Genomic DNA, 23595 nt, shown 5'->3' on the forward strand with positions numbered 1-23595 from the left:
ACTGTCTTTTCTCCATTGTATATCCTTTCCTCCTTTGTCATAGATTAGTTGACCATAGGTGCGTGGGTTTATCTCTGGGCTTTCTGTCTTGTTCCATTGATCTATATTTCTGTTTTTGTGCCAGTACCATATTGTCTTGATTACCATAGCTTTGTAGTATAGTCTGAAGTCAGGGAGTCTGATTCCTCCAGCTCCGTTTTTTTTTCCCTCAGGACTGCTTTGGCTATTCGGGGTCTTTTGTGTCTCCATACAAATTTTAAGATTTTTTGTTCTAGTTCTGTAAAAAATGCCATTGGTAATTTGATAGGGATTGCATTGAATCTGTAGATTGCTTTGGGTAGTATAGTCATTTTCACGATATTGATTCTTCCAATCCAAGAACATGGTATGTCTCTCCATCTGTTGGTATCATCTTTAATTTCTTTCATCAATGACTTATAGTTTTCTGCATACAGGTCTTTTGTCTCCCTAGGTAGGTTTATTCCTAGGTATTTCATTCTTTTTGTTGTAGTGGTAAATGGTAGTGTTTCCTTAATTTCTCTTTCAGATTTTTCATCATTAGTGTATAGGAATGCAAGAGATTTCTGTGCATTAATTTTTTTTTTAAGAAATTTTATTTATTTCTTTTTGGTTGCGTTGGGCCTTCTTTTCTGCGTGCGGGCTTTGTCTAGTTGAAGCGAGCGGGAGCTACTCTTTATTGCGGTGCGCAGGCTTCTCATTGCGGTGGCTTCTCTTGTGGTGGAACATGGGCTCTAGGCACGTGGGCTTCGGTAGTTGTGGCACGCAGGCTCAGTAGTTGTGGCTCCTGGGCTCTAGAGCACAGGCTCAGTAGTTGTGGTGCATGGGCTTAGTTGCTCCTCAGCATGTGGGATCTTCCTGGACCAGGGCTCAAACCCATGTCCCCTGAATTGGCAGGTGGATCCTTCACCACTCCACCACCAGGGAAGTCCCTATAGCTCTGGGGATGGCGGCTGCAGAGGAAACGGCAGAGGTGGCCATCCGTATGTGGCATGTGGAAAGGCTGCTCCACTGGGGACATGATTTGTAAGAGATGATGGATTGCAGGAGTGTGTACATAACACCGCAGACAAATGCCAAAAAGGCACCGCCATCGTGTACCATGGGGACAGCTAACTCCTGGAAATTGGCTACAATGCCCATTCTGATGCATCCCACCAGTCCTAGAACTAACGACACCAAGTTAAAAACAAGAGTGCTGAAATAGCTGGTTTGGTTTTGCTTCTCTACTATTTTATATCTTGTGTACATCGTGGCTGCACCAAGAAATGCAGAGAAGTTTATCATAAATCCAAAAATTCCACTATCTGGAGGTGTTGTTCCTGTATCACTGATGTAGGGGAGGAAGGGGCTGACGTGCCCGGAGAGCACGGCGACCACGTAGGAGATGATGAAGGTGGAGGACAACCAGGTCACCAGGAGGATGGGGATGAAGGCCATTCCCCTCAGGAAGCACAGCATCGCACCACCACCAGGAGGGCACTGCGCTCTGTGGGGCCGGAACAGGGGGCTGCTCTGCGCTGCTGGGAGGCAGGGGCTGTGCACGTGCTGACCCGCGGTGCGGCGGCCACGGCGTGCACAGCCATGGGCGGCCGGGTGAGAGGCTCCGCGACAGTGGGGCAGGCCTGGCCCCGGAGCTCTGTGCATTAATTTTGTATCCTGCAACTTTACCAAATTCATTGATTCGCTCTAGGAGTTTTCTGTTGGCATCTTTAGGATTCTCTATGTATAGTATCATGTCATCTGCAAACAGTGACAGTTTTACTTCTTCTTTTCCAACTTGTATTCCTTTTCTTTCTTTTTCTTCTCTGATTGCTGTGGCTAGGACTTCCAAAACTATGTTGAATAATAGTGGTGAGAGTGGACATCCTTGTCTTGTTCCTGATCTTAGAGGAAATGCTTTCAGTTTTTCTCCATTGAGAATGATGTTTGCTGTGGGCTTGTCATATATGGCCTTTATTATGTTGAGGAAGGTTCCCTCTATGCCCACAGAGTTTTTATCATAAATGGGTGTTGAATTTTGTCAAAAGCTTTTTCTGCATCTATTGAGATGATCATATGGTTTTTCTTCTTCACTTTGTTAATATGGTGTATCACATTGATTGATTTGCATATATTGAAGAATCCTTGCATCCCTGGGATAAATCCCACTTGATCATGGTGTATGATCCTTTTAATGTTTTGTTGTTGGATTCTGTTTGCTAGTATTTTATTGAGGATTTTTGCTTCTATATTCATCAGTGATACTGGTCTGTCATTTTCTTTTTTCATAGTATCTTTGTCTGGTTTTGGTATCAGGGTGATGGTGGCCTCATAGAATGGGTTTGGGAGTGTTCCTTCCTCTGCAATTTTTTGGAAGAGTTTGAGAAGGACGGGTGTTAGCTCTTGTCTGAATGTTTGATAGAATTCACCTGTGAAGCCATCTGGTCCTGGACTTTTGTTTGTTGGAAGATTTTTAATCACAGTTTCAATTTCATTACTTGTGATTGGTCTGTTCATCTTTTCTATTTCTTCCTGGTTCAGTCTTGGAAGGTTATACCTTTCTAAGAATTTATCCATTTCTTCCAGGTTGTCCATTTTATTGGCATAGAGTTGCTTGTAGTAGTCTCTTAGGATGCTTTGTATTTCTGTGGTGTCTGTTGTATCTTCTCCTTTTTCATTTCTAACATTATTGATTTGAGTCCTCTCCCTCTTTTTCTTGATGAGTCTGGATAATGGTTTATCAATTTTGTTTATCTTCTCAAAGAAACAGCTCTTAGTTTTATTGATCTTTGCTATTGTTTTCTTTGTTTCTATTTCATTTATTTCTGCTCTGGTCTTCATGATTTCTTTCCTTCCACTAACTTTGGGTTTTTTTTTGTTATTCTTTCTCTAGTTCCTTTAGGTGTGAGGTTAGATTGTTTATTTGAGATTTTTATTGTTTCTTGAGGTAGGCTTGTATAGCTATAAACTTCCCTCTTAGAACTGCTTTTGCTGCATCCCATAGGTTTTGGATCATCGTGTTTTCATTGTCATTTGTCTCTAGGGATTTTTTCATTTCCTCTTTGCTTTCTTCAGTGATCTCTTGGTTATTTAGTAATGTATTGTTTGGCCTCCATATGTTTGTGTTTTTTACGTTTTTTTCCCCTGTAATTCATTTCTAATCTCTAATTGTTGTCAGAAAAGATGCTTGATATGATTTCATTTTTCTTAAATTTACTGAGGCTTGATTTGTGACCCAAGATGTGATCTATCCTGGAGAATGTTCCATGCGCACTTGAGAAGAAAGTGTAATCTGCTGTTTTTGGATGGAATGTCCTATAAATATCAATTAAATCTATCTGGTCTATTGTATCATTTAAAGCTTCTGTTTCCTTATTTATTTTCATTTTGGATGATCTGTCCATTGGTGTAAGTGAGGTGTTAAAGTCCCCCACTATTATTGTGTTACTGTCAATTTCGTCTTTTATAGCTGTTAGCAGTTGCCTTATATGTTGAGGTGCTCCTATGTTGGGTGCATATATATTTAGAATTGTTATATCTCCTTCTTGGATTGATCCCTTGATCATTATGTAATGTCCTTCCTTGTCTCTTGTAACATTCTTTATTTTAAAGTCTATTTTATCTGATATGAGTATTGCTACTCCAGCTTTCTTTTGATTTCCATTTGCATGGACTATCTTTTTCCATCCCCTCACTTTCAGTCTGTATGTGTCCCTAGGTCTGAAGTGGGTCTCTTGTAGATAGCATATAGATGGGTCTTGTTTTTGTATCCATTCAACAAGCCTTTGTCTTTTGGTTGGAGCATTTAATCCATTCATGTTTAAGGTAATTATCGATATGTATGTTCCTATGACCATTTTCTTAATTGTTTTGGGTTTGTTTTTGTAGGTCCTTTTCTTCTCTTGTGTTTCCCACTTAGAGAAGTTCCTTTAGCATTTGTTGTAGAGCTGGTTTGGTGGTGCTGAATTCTCTTAGGTTTTGCTTGTCTGTAAAGCTTTTGATTTCTCCATCGAATCTGAATGAGATCCTTGCCGGGTAGAGTAATCTTGGTTGTAGGTTCTTCCCTTTCATCACTTTAAGTATATCGGCATGATATACTCCCTCTGGCTTGTAGAGTTTCTGCTGGGAAATCAGCTGTTAACCTTATGGGAGTTCCCTTGTATGTTATTTGTCATTTTTCCCTTGCTGCTTTCAGTAATTTTTCTTTGTCTTTAATTTTTGCCAATTTGGTTAATATGTGTCTCAGCGTGTTTCTCCTTGGGTTTATCATATATGGGACTCTCTGCGCTTCCTGGACTTGGGTGGCTATTTCCTTTCCCATGTTAGGGAATTTTTCAGCTATAATCTCTTCAAATATTTTCTCTAGCCCTTCTCTCTCCCTTCTCATTCTGGGACCCCTATAATGTGAATGTTGTTGCATTTAATGTTGTCCCAGAGGTCTCTTAGGCTGTCTTCATTTCTTTTCATTCTTTTTTCTTTATTCTATTCCGCAGCAGTGAATTCCACCATTCTGTCTTCCAGGTCACTTATCCGTTCTTCTGCCTCAGTTATTCTGCTATTGATTCCTTCTTGTGTGGTTTTCATTTCAGTTATTGTATTGTTCATCTCTGTTTGTTTGTTCTTTAATTCTTCTAGGTCTTTGTGAAACATTTCTTGCATCTTCTCAATCTTTGCCTCCATTCTTTTTCCGAGGTCCTGGATCATCTTCACTATCATTATTTTGAATTATTTTTCTGGAAGGTTGCCTATCTCCATTTCATTTAGTTGTTTTTCTGGGGTTTTATCTTGTTCCTTCATCTGGTACATAGCCCTCTGCCTTTTCATCTTGTCCATCTTTCTGTGACTGTGGGTTTTGTTCCACATGCTGCAGGATTGTAGTTCTCCTTGCTCCTGCTGTCTGCCCTCTGGTGGATAGGCTATGTAAGAGGCTTGTGCAAGTTTCCTGATGGGAGGGACTGGTAGTGGGTAGAGCTGACTGTTTCTCTGGTGAGCAGAGCTCAGTAAAACTTTAATCCACTTGACTGCTGATGGCTGGGGCTGGGTTCCCTCCCTCTTGGTTGTTTGGCCTGAGGCAACCCAACACTGGCACCTACCTGGGCTCTTTGGTGGGGCTAATGGCAGACTCTGGGATGGCTCACGCCAAGAAGTACTCCCCAGAACTTGTGCTGCCGGTGTCCTAGTCCCCGTGGTGAGCCACAGCCACCCCCCACCTCTGCAGGAGACCCTCCAACACTAGCAGGTAGCTCTGGTTCAGTCTCCCCTGGGGTCACTGCTCCTTCCCCTGGGTCCTGATGTGCACACTACTTTGTGTGTGCCCTCCAAGAGTGGAGTCTCTGTTTCCCCCAGTCCTGTTGAAGTCCTGCAATCATATCCCACTAGCCTTCAAAGTCTGATTCTCTAGGAATTCCTCCTCCCGTTGCCGGACCCCCAGGTTGGGAAGCCTGACGTGGGGCTCAGAACCTTCACTCCAATGGGTGGACTTCTGTGGTATAAGTGTTCTCCAGTCTGTGAGTCACCCACCCACCAGTTATAGGATTTGATTTTATTGTGATTGTGCCCCTCCTACCATCTCATTGTGGCTTCTCCTTTGTCTTTGGATGTGGGGTATCTTTTTTGGTGAGTTCCAGTGTCTTTCTGTAGATGATTATCCAGCAGCTAGTTGTGATTCTGGTGTTCTCACAAGAGGGAGTGAGAGCATGTCCTTCTACTCTGCCATCTTGGTTCAGGGCCTCCAAAAATCCCTAAATTTAATATTGAGCTGGATAAAGAAATTCCTACCTAGGCTTCCTTTCAAGGCCTAGTCAAGTTTTATCATATAATTCAGACACTGTCTGAAAAAGGATATAAGATACATAGTATCTATCTCTTTGCACTCTGCCTCAGATCAAGGGCCTACACCAACTAGAAATTTTGTGCTTATCACTTTACCTGGTAGGCACCACTTTTTGAGGCAGCCAGAATTGTATTAATCACCTTTCTCTCTTCCTCCCTTTACCTCCATTGCCTTGTCCTGTTGTTCTACATCCACAGAGATGAGCTCCAAAAAACAGCTGGGCAGGAAAAAGATAGTGGACTACATGTTGAGAAATATCCCAATCTAGTACAGCATTGTAGGTAGGGGCAGAGAGAGGATGAACCTAAGAGCAGTGCACACTGAGGATATTGTAGTTTTTCATGTGCTCCATCATTTCAGAGTAACGGATGATCAAACAGTGGGGTAGGAAAAGCCAGTAGAGCAAACAATGGTAGGTGCATGCCTAGTAGACATGGAAATTGAAATAAGAAATGGCATACATACAAGTGGGTAGGGAATAGGACCAAGGGAAATATACACATTTTGTCTGCTGATAAACACTAAGTCTAAGGACTCTTACTTATGAGTAGAGGAAAAAGTTGACATGGAGCCTATGACAGAATATTTCAGAGCAAGGGAAAGGAAATGGCATCATAAAGACTCAAAGGAAAAGCATGATCCAAAAGAAAACTTTAAGAGGCTACTTGCATCCTTAGAGTACAAAAAGCCATGCATGTTCTATAAACATGCATCCAGAGTATGAGAAGAAAGATGTAAGACAACAGGCTGAAGTGGAAAGTCAATAGAATGTTACGAATGAAGTAAAGGAGGAATGGAATGATACAAAAATTATACAACCACAGAATTAAAATATCCACATTGGCAATGAAGAAAAACTTGATTCTGGAGGAATATTGAATACATAATGAGGTTTATTTGAGACACTCCAGGATAAAGAAAGGTCAGAGGTAGGTGATACAGCTAAAGGCGAGAAAAGGTAATAGGTATTCATGAAGAGGAAACCAAAACAAATGGGAGAAAAATCAAATGTTTGATGGGAAGAACACTTTCTTGATGAGAAAAAAGTCCATAGATGCAGACAGAAAGGAATAGCCATGTTTTTGGCAAAAATAAATGACAAAGACCTACATTTAGACATGGCCTGTCACTGTTTTTATTTTTTCAATAAATTTATTTATTTTATTTATTAATTTTTGGCTGTGTTGGGTCTTCCTTGCTGCATGCAGGCTTTCTCTAGTTGCATCGAGCGGGGGACACTCTTCCTTCGGTACACAGGCTTCTCACTGCGGTGGCTTCTCTTGTTGTGGAGCACGGGCTCTAGGCCCACAGGCTTCAGTCGTTGTGCCTCGGGGGCTCCAGAGCACAGGTTCAGCAGTTGTGGCACACGGGCTTAGTTGCTCCACGGCATGCGGGATCTTCCTGGCCCAGGGCTCAAACCCGTGTCCCCTGCATTGGCAGGCGGATTCTTAACCACTGCGCCACCAGGGAAGCCCCCTGACACTGTTTTTAAATTACAGCGCTATAGAAGTAGTAGTCCAGACATCCATGAAGGAAATAAAAGATGTTGCCTAGAAAGAAGAAAAAATCATGTTAGCCTTGCACTTCTCTGTTGCCACACCAAATTACAGGAGATAATTACTACAAGCTATTTTTCTGTCAACTGAGAGATAAGAAGGACTGGCAATAAGCACTAAACGAGTTAAATGAAGACATAAATCTAAAGAACTATAAATATGGCCACAGAAGATAAACACAAGTGTAATGCACTCATTTATGCAAGTCTTCAGATCCTTTCCATTTCTTGACCCCTATGGCTCAGCACTTGCTCTGCTTCCCAGCCCAAGCAACCTTGTCAAAGGCTCTTGCCTTTCCTTCAATAATAAGTCTTGATTGCTCCAACTACATTTTGTCTTCTGACACCACCAGCTGGCTCAGCCTTCCCAGGCAGGTATTAATGGCCAGCTTTGGCATGGCCTCTGTCATACATGTTACAGTGGGAGCTGTATGGCTCAATGGAATCCACATAGGCTCTGGATCCTCCAGTAGCTGCCAGTAGGGGCCCATGTCACAAACTAGAAGTGTGGGGTAGTTAACTCCTATTGAGCATATTTTGAGCAGTGGGAGGAAAGAGATAGGACTGAGCACATAAGTTGTTCACTCTTCTTCCTCCCAATTGTTCCAAAATCCAGAACTTCCCTTGGCTTCTCCAAAGATGTCCTGTGTGACCAAGAAACCAGCTGTTTCTCATGAAGCCGAGCACAACTTGCCACCTTCTGTTTACTTCCTTCATTGTTTTACTTTTTCCCCCTCACTGTTGCTCCCCTGGGACTGAACCCTCCAACAAAGCATTAGTTCCACAAGCTTTGCCTTAGGCTCTGTTTTGTGGGGAGCCGGGTTAAAACAGTCATAATTACTCTAGAGAAGTTATGTAAAAATTATGAATGATAATCTGGATCCAAACATTCAAAATATCTCAATAACAGAGAAAGAAGTAAGAAAGGACATAACAGAGGCGAGTGATGGAGAGGTATGCTAATTCCTTATCTTAAATAGGGGAAACTCAAAAGATAGAATTACACATTTGATTCTTGTGGATTTGAGAAATATAAGTTAAAGAATGTTTTAGGGAAAATAGGGTTAACTGTTTGGAGAATTAAAAATGGAATACTGACTTTTCAAAAACTAGAGAAAAGTAAATAAAATCTGATTTATAGAGAAAAAAGATAAAAAACAAGAAAGAAGCGCAAACCATAAAAATATAAAACAAAATGACAAAATGAATAAATGTAAATCTTATAAATGATGTTGAAGATATTTAAATAGAAATAAAAATGTACATTAGCAAAGACAAAACAGAATGGTAGAGGAGATGGTAACCACATTTGGGAAGCTCTAAGCAAAAGGAGTGATAACTAACCTAATAAATCCAAGAAAGCTAAAGCCTAAGCCAGCAATGGGGAAAGTCAAAAAGTAACTCAGAACTCCCAGAGGCTTAGGAATTTGTTCCAGAGGTTCTGGTGTACCAGAGGTGTGACTAAAATTTAGAAGAATTGTCGAAAGTCTGTTTAAGAAGCACTCAGAACCCAAGATGCCCTCCTCATGGCCAGGTGATTCCATGTCTCTCACCTCAGCAGAACTGGACGTTCTTTCTCTGAAGAGGGAAACATGAGGGTCTCTGACTGGGGGACTGCAAGTGCAGTTGGAAGTGGAGTTTGCTGAAAATAGGAGGATAAGAGAACAGTTAGTTACACATGGAAAGTGAGACCCTCAACCATCTTTCCACAGTCACAGCCTAGAATATTTGTATCCAGGTCATTTCCTCCAGGCAAGCAATAGGAAGATTGCTCTATGAAGCACTGAACCAGGTCAGGTGAAAAGACCTCAAGATACTGACACTGGTGTTTTACAAAAATTGAGCCCCATCAGCTGACCCTGCAGAGAGGCCCACTGTCAGCAGCAAGTCCCACTCACTCACACAGAGTTTTCAAAAAAGCTTTTGAGTCCCTAAAGTATAAGCAAACAGCCCACAAATTCCGCTAATGTAAAAAATAGAGACTAAAACAAACACATAGAAAAAAAGCAAATTTGGAGAAATTCTCTGTTCAGAGAGTAAAACTTAAAATTATATCCTCAGATCAATAGGGGGAGACATTGCATCAAAGGAACAAGAACAAAATACTATTAAGAAGAGAAATTTCAAAGAACAAAATAGAAAATATAATAGCAATAATGAAAAATGGAAAGCTGAATGGAAAGATTGGGAGATAAAATTGAGGAAATACCTCAAGAAGTAAAGAACAAAGACAAAGAGATTAGTATGAAGGAAAAGGTATTAATGGTCTCATGTCTAAATAATAGGAGTTCTAAAAATACAAACAGAGAAACTAGAGGGAGGAAGAAATTGTTAGCTAATTTAGGGAATTTTTCTAGAACTGAGGGATGTGAGTTTCCAAACTGAAAAGGCCTGCCAAATGCTTAGGACAATGGATGAAAATACACCCACATTGAGCACAGCTTCATACCATTTTACAACTCTGAGGACAAAGAGAGAATCCTAAAATTCTCCAGACTACTTATAAAGAATCAGAATAGCATCAGACTTCTTTTTTTTTTTTTTTTTTTGCTGTATGTGGGCCTCTCACTGTTGTGACCTCTCCCGTTGCAGAGCATAGGCTCTGGACGCGCAGGCTCAGCGGCCATGGCTCATGGGCCCAGCCGCTCCACGGCATGTGGGATCTTCCCAGACTGGGGCACGAACCCGTGTCCCCTGCATCAGCAGGTGGACTCTCAACCACTGCGCCACCAGGGAAGCCCAGCATCAGACTTCTTAACAACAGCAACACTGGAAACAATATATTCAAAATTTGGAAGTAAAATTATGGTCAGAGTATCTGAATAGACATTTTCCCAAAGAAGACATACAGATGGGCAACAGGCACATGAAAAGATGCTCAACATCACTAACCATTAGAGAAATGAAAATTCAAACTGCAATGAGATCATCTCACACCTGTCAGAATGGCTGTTATCAAAGAGACAACAAATGACAAGTGTTGGTGAGGATGTAGAGAAAAGTGAATCCTTGTGCACTGTTGGTGGGAATGTAAATTGGTGTAGCCACTGTGGAAAACAGTATGGAGATTCCTCAAAAAACTGAAAAAAGAACTACCATATGATACAACAATTCTACTTCTGGGTATTTATCTGAAGAAAACAAAAACACTAATTAGAAAAAATATATGCACCCCTATATTCATAGCAGCATTATTTACAATAGCCAAGACATAGAAGCAACCTAAGTGTCCATCATCAGATGAATGGGTAAAGAAGATGTGGTGTATACATACAATGGAATATTACTCAGCCATAAGAAAAGAACGAAATGTTGCCTTTTGCAACAACATGGATGGACCCATAATACCCCAGAGGGTATTATGCTTACTGAAATAAATCAGACAGGGAAAGACAGATAGCGTATGTTATCACTTATATGTGGAATCTAAAAAGTGAAACGAATGAATATAACAAAACTGAAACAGACTCATGTAGAGAACAAACTAGCGGTTACCAGTGGGGAGAGGTAAGGGGGGAGGGACAAGATAGGGGTAGGGGATTAAGAGGTATGAAATACTATGTATAAAATACATAAGCTACAAGGATATATTGTACAACATAGGGAATATAGCCAATATTTTATAATAACTTTAAATGGAGTGTAATCTATAAAAATATTGGATCACTGTTGTACATCTGAAATTAATACAATATTGTAAATCAATGATACTTCAATTAAAAAAACTACAGTTATAACTTCAGAGGGAAGAAAAACTGAATGGAAGGAAAAGTAATCATGTTACTAACTTACTTAGCAGTAAGTAGTTTTTTCATGATTATAATAATGTAAACTCTAAATTCTGATACAACTAAAATTATTATACATCTATGTTGGGTAATGGGTGTGGGTAAATGAGAATCAAATTCTCATTTTTCAGAGTGAGATGACAATAGATAATATCTAAAACTGAAAAGTTAATGTGTGACAGATTATGTCACAGGGAGTTCATGTTATTTAGGGAAATAGAAGCAAACAAGAAATAGCTTAGAGACTTGAAAGTGGTTGCTGTAGGAAGTGGGATTGGGGTAGGTGGAGCCAGGCAGGGGACTGATGTTTGTTTTTTACTAAAGCTTGCAGAACTATTTCACTGTTTAAACTGTATGCATAACTCTGATGAAAATAATGGAAATGAATGGGTCCTTTTCCTAATTCTATGCTTTTAAACTCATTTGACTTGCTTCGTGTTCAAAAGCATTTTAATGATCATATTAAAGGCTATCATCTATCTTTTAAAGACACAATGAGACCCATCTTTTATGTTTCACTTACAATGTCTACAATCATTACAAAAATTGTTAGGAAAAATAATTCCTATTATTTTCAGTATTTTTATTAAAAATTTATTATATGAGTAATTAATATATATATTTAATATAAAAAACAGAAAGAATAGTAAATATAACATCAACAACAAATTCCAAAATCCAGAGCTAACTACTACCAATGTGTTAGGTATTTCTTTTCAGTAATGTATTCATATGTCGTGCACCAATTAAGTTTGTGTTTGGCTGCAAGTAAGAGAAAATCCAAATCAACAATAGTCTGAAATACTAAGTTTAACATACAAAGTTCTCTTCCCTTATGTAATAGCAATCCTAAGATAGGTAGTCCAGGGTTGGTATAGTGGTTTCATGAGGTATTCAGGTACATAGGTTACCACTCTGCCATCTCTAGGGTGTGGCCCTCATCCTCATGGTACAAAAGAGGGCTGATAGAACACATTTGCGCATGCTCACTTCAGCAGCACATATACTAAAATTGCAGTGATACAGAGAAGATTAGCATGGCCTCTGTGCAAGGATGACATGCAAATTCGTGAAGCGTTCCATATTAAAAAAAAAAAAAGAACACATTTGTGCTTCAGACAGCTTGATATAGGAAAGAAGAGAAGAAATCACCATCCTCTATAGAGAAACTTTCAGGAAGTATCACTCAACACTTTTATTTATACCTCATTGGTCAGAACCTAGTCACATCGTTACAGCTAACTGCAAGAAGGGCAGGGAAATGTAGTTTTCATTCTGAGTAGCCAAGTACCCTGCTATAAAACTTAGGATTCTGTTGAGAAGGAAAAGGAGAAGACCAGAATTTAGGGTGGGATATTAGCAGTTATACCAGTCAGGATGTCCAGAGAAACAGAACCAATAGGACATATATATTAAGAGATTTATTTTAAGGAATTGGTCCACAGGATTATGGGGGCTGGCAAGTCTGAAATTTGTAGGGCAGGCTGGAATTCAGGCAGAAATTGATGTTTCAATCTTGAGGCAGAATTTATTCTTCAGGGAGCCTCAGTTTGTGCTCTTAAGGCCTTAAACTGATTGGATGAGGTCCACTCACATTATCAAGGATAATCTCTACTTAATGTCAAGTGGTTGTAGAGGTTATATACACCTACAAAATACCTTCACAGCAACATCTAGATTCATGTTTGATTACATAACTGGGTACCAGAGCCCACCCAGATTGACACATAAGACTAAAGTGTTTATCATTAATATATTACATATACATACATATTAACATCTAACTCCTTCATTTTATTGTGAGCATACCCCAAATCATCAATTTTTTTTTTTTTTAGTTAATTAAAAAATATTTATTTATTTTTGGCTGCGTTGGGTCTTCATTGCTGCACATGGGCTTTCTCCAGTTGTCGTGAGTGGGGCTACTCTTCGTTGCAGTGTGCAGGCTTCTCATTACGGTGGCTTCTCCTGTTGCGGAGCACAGGCTCTAGGTGCGTGGGCTCAGTAGTTGTGGCTTGTGGGCTCCAGAGCACAGGCTCAGTAGTTGGGGCGCTCGGGCTTAGTTGCTCCGTGGCATGTGGGATCTTCCCAGACCAGGGCTCGAATACATGTTCCCTGGATTGGCAGGCGGATTCTTTTTCTTTTAATACACTTATTTATTTTATTTAATTATTTTTGGCTGTGTTGGGTCTTTGTTGCTGCACGTGGGCTTTCTCTAGTGAGCGGGGTCTACTCTTCGTTGTGGTGCATGGGCTTCTCATTGTGGTGGTTTCTCTTGTTGCAGAGCACGGGCTCTAGGCACTCCAGCTTCAGTAGTTGTGGCTTGCAGGCTCAGTAGTTGTGGCTCGTGGGCTCTAGAGCACAGGCTCAGTAGTTGTGGCGCACGGGCTTAGTTGCTCCGCGGCATGTGGGATCTTCCTGGACGAGGGCTCAAACCCGTGTCTCCTGCATTGGCAGGCAGATTCTTAATCACTGCACCACCAGGGACGTCCCCAAATATTCTTATCAAACATGATATTTAATAAAATAGCTTAATATCCCAACATATCACCACCAGGGACGTCCCCAAATATTCTTATCAAACATGATATTTAATAAAATAGCTTAATATCCCAACATATCAAAATAACTTATTCATTACTATGTTTTAGGACATTAAAATATTATATACATGTGCTTATTTTTAACCATTTCTGATTATTCATTACTTTTCTAAAAGTGAGATTACTGATTCAACAATTATGAAGATTTTTAAGACCCTTATTCCTATTGCCAAAATGCTTTCCAGTAAGTTTGCACTGATTTATACTTACACTAACATATATGAATGCAGTGCCAGTCTCACTGTACTCTAGACATTAGGTTTCATGATTTTATCTTTACAATTAAATAATGACCATATTTTGTTTTTTACCTCTTTACTAACTAGTATATAAAACATTATATCATTCACTGTATTTTTATTGACCATTTCTATTTATTTTGTTAATTTTGTTTTTACTTTTTGCCTAGGTTTCTACTGGGCTGTTAGCATTCTTCTGATTGATATATGAGGTATTTATATATTAAGAATATAAATCATTGTTGTCTTTCTTGTAAATGATTCCTAATTTGCTCTTACTTTTTTCTTATTATAAAGTTTCTAGAATACAAATTACTTAAAGAAAGAAACTATATATACTTCAACTTTTCACTTAGGGTAAACAGTCAATCAAAATTAATAAATATACTATCATATTATTGGTGACTAAAATAAAGGGAACTGAAACATGAAGATTAGATTATTTTCATACACAAATGAAGCATCATTCCCACGGATGAGTCAGGTAACCAGTCATATCTTTCCAAAACAAGTGCTTGAGAAAACTCAATATTTTTCCCCTAAGAATTCTTACCTATGTAATATTTTTCTTCATTTAGTAGTAGTATTACTAACTTTATTTTTTTTAACTTGCTTTTTAAAAATTAATTAATTAATTAATTTCTTTTTGGCTGTGTTGGGTCTTCGTTTCAGTGCGAGGGCTTTCTCTAGTTGCGGCAAGCGGGGGCCACTCTTCATTGCGGTGCACGGGCCTCTCACTATCGCGGCCTGTCTTGCTGCGGAGCACAGGCTCCAGACGCGCAGGCTCAGTAGTTGTGGCTCACAGGCCTAGTTGCTCCGCGGCATGTGGGATCCTCCCAGACCAGGGCTCGAACCCGTGTCCCCTGCATTGGCAGGCAGATTCTCAACCACTGTGCCACCAGGAAGGCCAGTATTACTAACTTTAGAGTCTCCTGACTGAATTGTTGTTTCTAAGATGTCAGGTCAACATTATGTTCAAATAAATTTTAAAATGATTAGTAAGATCATTTTAATGAATGAATTAAACAATGATCTTATAAGATGACTTATTTCCTGCTTCTAAAAAAATTTAAAAATGAAAAAGCAGCAAATAAGGATTTGTGATGGCAGTAATAGCTGTTTGACACTGACATGCTATAAATAAATCTGTGAGATAATATAAACTGACTCAGGCATTTGTGATGCACATGACAGCTCAAAATGATTTCATTTCCTCAGTAGTTTTTAGATTTTCTTATTTCATTGACTATGAAAAGTACAGTCAACCCACACACTGTTCTTGGATTGATTTTAATGTAACCTGCCCAGAATTTTAGGTTGATTTTCAAAATTAGAAGTGAAATTGAATTCCAAGCAAGGTAACTGACTTGACCAATAATTTAAACTTGTATAGTATAATAATACTTGGAATTGTATCTCTCCCTTAATATATTTCAATTGCTTAGTTGAATCTAATTAACTCCAATAATTTTTTATGTTGGCAAAGCATCTAATTAGTTTTCATTCATAGTTCCTAAGTAATTAAAATGTTTAGTGGATAGTCATTTATTTACTTATAACAGTCTCACTTATCAAATTTATTACTTATTAAATGTATTCATATTTTCAAAAACTCTTTTATGGTTCTTTTTCTATGCTTCTTTGAGTCTGGTTAGACATCTTTTGATTGTTTACCAGCCATTTGCATTTTAGTTTTTGTTAAAAAGAAAAAAAATTCCCCCCAGTTTATCTTTTGCCTCTTCATTCTGTTTATGATATCTGGGGCATATATTCATTCTAAAATTTAAATAACCAAATTAACAATCTTATATTTTATGTTTTGGAGTTCCATGTGTTTTTTCTGGGTTTCATGTGCTTTCTTTTTTTGTTTTTTTGGGGGTACGTGGGCCTCTCACTATTGTGGCCTCTCCCGTTGCGGAGCACAGGCTCCGGACTCGCAGGCTCAGCGGCCATGGCTCACGGGCCCAGCCACTCCGCGGCATGTGGGATCTTCCCAGACCGGGGCACGAACCCACGTCCCCGGCATCGGCAGGTGGACTCTCAACCACTGCGCCACCGGGGAAGCCCTCATGTGCTTTCTTACTGCAGGATTATATTAAAGTATCACACGTTTTCCTTTTTTATCTTTTTTCTTTTTATTGAAGTATAGTTGATGTACAATATTATATAAGTTACAGGTGTACAAAATACTGATTCACAATGTTTAAATGTTATACTCCATTTATAGTTATTATAGAATATTGGCTATATTCCCTGTGTTGTACAATATATCTTTGTAGCTTATTTTATACATAATAGTTTGTACCTCTTAATCCTTTCCCCCTATCTGGCCCCTCCCCCACTAGTTTGTTTTCTATATCTGTGAGTCTGCTTCTTTTTTATGTTCACTAGTTTGTTGTATTTTTTAGATTCCACAAATAAGTGATAACATACAGTATTTGTCTTTCTCTGTTTGACTTATTTCACTTAGTATAATGCCCTCCAAGTCCATCCATGTTGTTGCAAATGGCAAAGTTTCATTCTTTTTTATGGCTGAATAATATTCCACTCTGTGTGTGTGTGTGTGTGTGTGTGTGTGTGTGTGTGTGTGTATTTATATATATATATACACACTGCATTTTCTTTATCCATTCATCTGCTGATGGACAATTAGATTACTTCCATATCTTGGCAATTGTAAATAATCTCACCTTTTCTTATAGTACTTTTTGGCATAATTGTTTCAAGTTAAATTTTGGTATCTATGGAGATGATTTTTCTATGTTTGACCTATTAATGTGGATATAGTATATGAATAGGTTTCCCAACCTTAAATTGTCTTACATTCCTTAAATAAATTGCCACATATTATTTTAATATATTTCTGGATCTTTTAGGAATTTTGCATTGATTATTATAAGTGATATTATTCCATAATTTTCTCTTTTATGCTATCTTTAGTTAAATTTTGGTGATCATATTATGATGGCTTCTTAAATTGCATCTGGAAGCTTTCTTCTTTCTCCAATATGCCAAAATGATAGATCTTGAATGCTTTCTCAGTTTCTTCCAAGGCTAAAAAATCTGTGTAGATTTTCTTTTTTTGAGCCTGTTTTGGTAATTTATATATCTCTAGAAGTTATTCATTTCATCCAGGTTTTCTACTGTATTTATATGTAGTTGCATAAAATACTACCTTATTAATTTCTGTTGTTTTTTCTGTCTAATATTGTGTACTTATGCTTTTCTCTCCATTAAGCTAGTGTGTGGGTGGTTTTGTTTTTAAGAATTAGCCCTTAGATTTATCAGTTTTATTCTTTTTCTGACTTCTAATTAAGTTCCACTATTGCCTGTATTAATTCCTTTCTTCTACTTTCTTTGGAGTCAATTTAATGTTATTTTTCTAACTTCTTGAGTTTGTGTTGTTCTCTATAATTTATCCAGATCAGAAGACTGTAGGAAAATATTCTATTTACTTTCTTGACTTTAAAAGTAGATTCTGCATGTTTTGAGAGTTTGGATCTAAGTAAAAGGACAATTTTGTAAGAGTGTTAGACATCTTCCTTAAGCATGTAATTGTTTAAGTGCAGGTATATTTCTATTTTAATTTTTTATCTAGCTCTCTTGCCTGACTAAAGTTGACCATAAATTGAATAAAAAGAGGTAAGCTTCAGAACATTTTATTTGAAAACCTTTTAGGGAAAAATACTGTATTTTTTGGTGTGGAAGTATTTTTTCCTAATATCTTCCTGATTTGGAAATGTATTATTTAATTGATTGGGATACTGTTATCATAAAATATAGAATCAGAATAGAATTGAAATTCTCAGATTAGAATTAAAATTCTTGTGATAATACTGGCTAAATTTGGAAGTAATTAAGAAACCATTGTGTGTAAGATGAATCACAAACACTGAAAGTAACTCATGCAATATTAACATGATAGAAACGTATACTTCTCATATCTAACTAGCTGGATTCAAAGTAGTCTTAATATAGGAATTTATAGTATAAATAATATACATATCACTGGAGAAGAGTATGTAGATAATTCCAATCTCAAAATAGCTCCTGCAATAAACCACTAAATTGAGACAAACCAAGTTCCCACCCCCCTACTCCCCCCCACCAAAAAAACACAAAGAAACAAAACTAGCAGTACATGGAGTGGGGAGTGGAAATATCATAGTTTGTTGGGTTTCTGAATTTTGAAAGACATATTATATACCTTGGTTGTCTCAACTGCATTTCAAATGTGACATGTCCAAATTGAAAATTATCTTTTTTTCAACTACAAAGCATCAGCCTTCCATTTTTCACCTATTAGAATTCTGGGGTATGAAGAGGAATCACCTTTATCCCTTCTTCCAAGTCTTCATAGTCAGTTGGTAACCACATCTTGTTCATTCTACCTCCTAATTTTCTCTCAAATCCATCTTCTTATTTCTATCTTCGCCATTTTTTCCTTAGTTTGGGTCTCTTTTTCTCCTTAATTATTCCAATGACCCCTTTACAGGTCTTCTTTCTTCCAGTCTCTTCTCTAAGATACTTTTCCACACTATGCAGCTAGAATAATCTTAACAAAACAGTCCTGGACTTCCCTAGTGGTCCAATGGTTAAGACTACATGCTTCCAATGCAGTGGGTGCAGGTTCGATCCCTGCTCAGGTAATAAGATCCCACATGCCGCACGGCAAGGCCAAAAATAACCCAAAAACAACAAACAAAAAACAGTCCTATAATATGTTTACCTTTGATTTAATATATTTAAAATATTTAATATGTTTGCCTAAATGGCTTTCCCCGTCCTTGGCATGGCTTACAGGTTCTTCATGTCCTGGCCTTCCTATACTTTTCCAGCTTTATCTTCCTCTACTGTTCCACATGCATTTAGTGCTTTAAACACCTGAAGTTCCTTGCAATGCCCTGTATCAGTTAGTATTCTTTGTGCTTGATCCCACCTTCTCCTGCCTCTTCCTTGATGGCCCCTGATTCATTGATTATTCCCAACCTCTTATTTTCAAAGTGCTAAAGTTACTTTTATCTTAAAAACAACAGTAACTTCAAGCTACCACTGTCTCTTTTTCAGTCAGGCTCCTTAAAAGAACAAGTTCTACTTCTTTACTTCCTGTTCACCTTTCAACCCACTGTAGTCTAGTTTCTGTCCTTACTACTACTCTAAAGAAAACACCAATTGACAAAAACTACCAATAAAGTCCTAATGTCCAAATCCAATGTACTAGTCTAAGTGTGAACCTTGACATTTCAAACAGCATTTGACACTGTTAACCGCTACTACTTACCTAAAAACAAATATACTTATTTTTCTGTGCCTTGTAGAAAACATGAAAAATATGAGTTAAAAGATAAAAATAATAATCACCCCTTAACCATAACCACTATTAATACATACTTATTTCCTTCAAGTCTCTTTTTCTATGTACTTGTAAGTATAGAAAATTGGATGTTATATTTATAAATTAATATTCTGGTTTTTTTTCTTATAAGTATCTTCTCTTGACATGAAATAGATGTTTTGAAAACAATTTTAATCATTTCATAATGTGTTATATAGATGTACCATAATTTAGCCTTTCTGCTGTTGACATTTAGCTAGTTTTCAGTTTTCACTTATATATCTAGCTCTCTGACAAACATTTTTGTAGACAAATCTTTGTCTCAGATTCTTCTTATTTCTCAATGGCAGGTCCCAAGAGGGGAAAGGACTAGTTTAAGGATACAAAGTTATAAACATTCTTGACACAGATTGCCTAATTACTTCCTGGAAAGGTAATTTACACTCCTACAGCAACATACAAGGATCCCAAACTTACCATTCTCTTGCTAACTGTTGAATTTTTTTTTACAAACTTTTAAAAATCCTTGCCACTTTGATAGGTTAAAGTAGAATCTCAGCCTTGATTTGCCCTTCTCTGATTAGTGGTGATTATACATTCACCACTGTCTCCTCTTATCTTTGGCCTCCTAGTTCTCCTACTTCTGAATATTCCTTTTCAGTCTCCTTCTCCGGCTTTTCTTTCTCTGACTATTCCACAGTATTTTGTCTTCAGCCTCTTGAATGTCCCACAGGCCTCACAAACGCAGTATGTCCTAAACTGAACTCATCCCCACTCCTGAGCTTGCTTCAATTTTTGGCTAATGACGTCATCCACAACCCAGGCACTTCAGTCAGAATCCTGAGTCTTCTAAGATGACTCCCTCCTCTCACCCAAAATCAATGTTTCTCCAATCCACATCTTAAACCTAATATGGCCACTCCTTCTATCTCCACAGCCATTGCCCTAGTTCAAGCCTTTATTATTTTAACACTCATCACTAGTCTACCTGCTTTGAACCCTGCTCTACTCAATTGTACATACTGCTTCCAGAGTGATCATTCTAAAATGCAGATCTGATCATGCTCCTCTCTGTACTATATGTCCCTGTCCAACTTCATCTCTTGCCCTCCCCATCCATTCCCTTCTACTCTTCAGCCATATGGAACAAGAATTCCCCACTGCTTCTAAACTCTTTTTCTGCCGAATATGCCTCTTCCTTTGTCTTGTGAACTCTTACTAGTCCTAAAATAGTAAAGGAGCCTATCCAAGTATCATTCCATCATTTCTCTCTCCTGTGTACACTGATTACACTTCATACAGAGCTTTATTTTGACACAACTTAAGAAGTTTTAACAATCTCTCACTAAACTGAGATATTCAAGGACAGATACAATGCCATTCATCCTTTAATACCCAGAAATATCATGGGCCCTCAAATATGTATGGAATAAATGTTATTTTTGATAGCAATTAAAAAATTCCTTTCTATCTTCTGCCACCATATCTCAATCTACCTAATGTCTCTGTTACCAAATCCTCTTCCGTTCCCCATTTCTAAGGTTGACAGAACTATTGTAATTGCATCTTGAGATCTGAGTGCTTCTCCAAAACAGGCCATCTTCATTACTGCTGACAGTTATCTTTCTGAAACACCTGGTTATGTTACCTAGTAACTTAAGAAACAAGTTTGATGACTACCCATTGTGAGCAGTAGGTGGTTATTTCCCCAAGAATGTGCAAACAGATTGTCCAGGGAGAGTTAAAAATAAATAAATGAATGCATAATGGAAAGAGACATGATGCCTACCAAATCCAGAGCTTTGACTATTTAAACATTTAAGCATAGTATTTAATAACTTCCAGAATCCAACTCCAACTCAGCTTTTTAGTCTTATCTTCTACCACTCTTTGTCTGCATCCTCAACACACATCCTGGTCACCATTCCTTAAGGTGCTCCTATGTCTAGAATGCCCTATCACCAAGCAAATTCCTACTCATCCTGGAAAGCCAGCATCAGCTATTACTTGATTGCTGCAAGAGATGGTACAAAGGGGCTTTAGACTCTCTCCATAATCTTCATCAGTCCTCCACCAAGAACTCAAATTTTAAAAAAATAAGAATTTTTTTTTGTATGGATGGAGTTTTTGAGTCTTAGGTAAACTATGTATAAAAGCATGTTTTAAAAATGTTTGTATTTTTATTGATCTGTAACATACAATCTAAGGAAAAGCAAAGTACTTCCTATAAAAGTTCATCTTCAAGTCAAGTTGCCTGGCCTACACTTCCAACTAGATTGCAGCCACCAAGCCCCTTTATAGAAATTCTGAAGCTTCACTGAATATTACTTGCCCTTAAGAAGCTTTCTCTAATCTTTTCTTCCTGACAATCTGTTCATAGCTTTTCCCTCTGAGCTATTACAACTCTGACCATATACAATTGCTATCTTACCAAACAATAGCATAATGTGTTATTTCTCTCTTAGTTTCTTCCACTAGGGTAGCTCATCCAGGGTAAGGATGCTACATCAGTCTCCTTATGTATAAAATAAAGATAAGACATATCTCATAGAACTGTTGTGAGAATTAGATGTTAATGCATATTTAAAGCACTCAGCACAGTGTCTAACATTTAATAAGTGTTAAATAAATTTTAGTAGTTATTTTTCAGTATATGTTTGTTGAATGATAAAGAACTAGCCCAGAGTCCTGCAGGAAACAGACTGGTAGATGTGTTGTTCACAAAAGGGCATGATAAGAAAACACGTCCTGAAATTACCTAAGAGGTCATACTTAAGGACTTAAGTCCTTCCCTACTATCTATTTGCAGATGTGACATGAAAGAAATGAAGCTTCAATTATAAATTTGTGAACTTCTGAGGTAGTTTATTAAAAATAACAAAACAATTTCACATTTGGAGAAAAAGAAAACACACTGTCTTGGAAATCTGTGCTGTTTCTGACTCTATCATATATTATTTCTTTATGCTACAAACTATCTATGAATGAATTTGTTTTCAGATTTTATGATAAAAGTCAAATGAAGTGTGTTGTGTGGTAGAGATAACATCTAACTGAAATTAAGGAATACTGGATTCTAACTCACAAATCAGTGTGGGACCCTGGGCAATTTTAAAATTCCTCTGGGCTTCAGAGTCCTCCTTGGGAATTTGAAGGGATTAAACTAACCTCTAAATTCCCATCCAGCTTTAAGACACAAAGTTCTTATAATACTGTTTTTGACCTTTTTCTAATATGGTTTTCCCTCCTCATTAGAAACTGAACTCTTTTGGGTGGCAGGAATCAAACCTTATTTATCTTCACACTTCAGTGCCTAGAACAAATGTGTCTCTTGACTGTTTGAATGAATGAGTGTCCCTTGCAGAGCTTCTAGTTAAAAAAGGTATGGTATAACAGGTTAGTAGCTAATATTAACATTAATATGTTATTATATAAGAATACCAAATGATTGTGCATCAATATAATTGTTGATATTCAATATAGTTACAGGTTCTCGCTAATGTTGATCATTTGTTGAAAACTTTGTGAATTTATTATTTTTTTATTTTTATTTTTGGCCGTGCTGCACAGTTTACAGGATCTTAGTTCCCTGACCAGGGATTAAACCTGGGCCACAGCAGTGAAAGCACTGAGTCTTAACCACTGGACCGCCAGGGAATTGCCCGAAACTTTGTTAATTTAGAAAAGGAATTCTAAGCCAAAATATTTCCTTCTGGTCTATTTTAGAGAAATTATTAGTTAGTTACAAAGCTTTGAGAGGTGCCAATTCTACTAAATCCCATCACCCTAAGGGTAACATCCACCAATATCAAGTAGGTAACCAAGTGTTCACTCCCCAGTAGAATTTTGTAAAAAAGATGTTTATCTTTGCCTTTCTACCAAAATTACAGACTGAAAGACAATCTGATCAAGGAAATAAGGAACTAGAGCATATAGACAAATAGAAAAGCAAACATACATGTATGTGCACACACATGCACACAATTTAACTCTATAACTCAATTGCCTCATGTACCCATTTTCAAGGTAATATTTAGTGCAGGATTACTGCAGATGCAGTTCAAAAATATCTCTACCATGGAATGAAAAATGGAGAGTGATTAACTATAAAGGAAGTCTATATAGATAAAACAGATGGACAGTTTTCCCACTTTTTTTCAACAAGGGCAGATGCCTTTCCGCGGATATATCCCAAAAAGAGTTACAGGAAATTCCACTTCTCCTGTTTTAGCAAAAATGTCA

General features: G+C 37.8%; 1 non-coding gene and 1 pseudogene across 1 annotated transcript; one reads left to right on the plus strand and one right to left on the minus strand.

Annotated features, from left to right (window-relative positions):
• Positions 1-924: 924 nt before the first annotated feature.
• Positions 925-1479, minus strand: LOC141278133 (DNA damage-regulated autophagy modulator protein 1 pseudogene; annotated as a pseudogene).
• A 10679-nt stretch (positions 1480-12158) lies between these two features.
• On the plus strand, positions 12159-12265 carry LOC117309708 (U6 spliceosomal RNA). The gene has a single exon (XR_004524025.1). It is a non-coding gene; the product is annotated as a U6 spliceosomal RNA (small nuclear RNA).
• Positions 12266-23595: the final 11330 nt, after the last annotated feature.

This window comes from Tursiops truncatus, chromosome 1 (genome assembly GCF_011762595.2).
Source record: "Tursiops truncatus isolate mTurTru1 chromosome 1, mTurTru1.mat.Y, whole genome shotgun sequence".
In the NCBI taxonomy this organism is placed as follows: Eukaryota; Metazoa; Chordata; class Mammalia; order Artiodactyla; family Delphinidae; genus Tursiops; species Tursiops truncatus.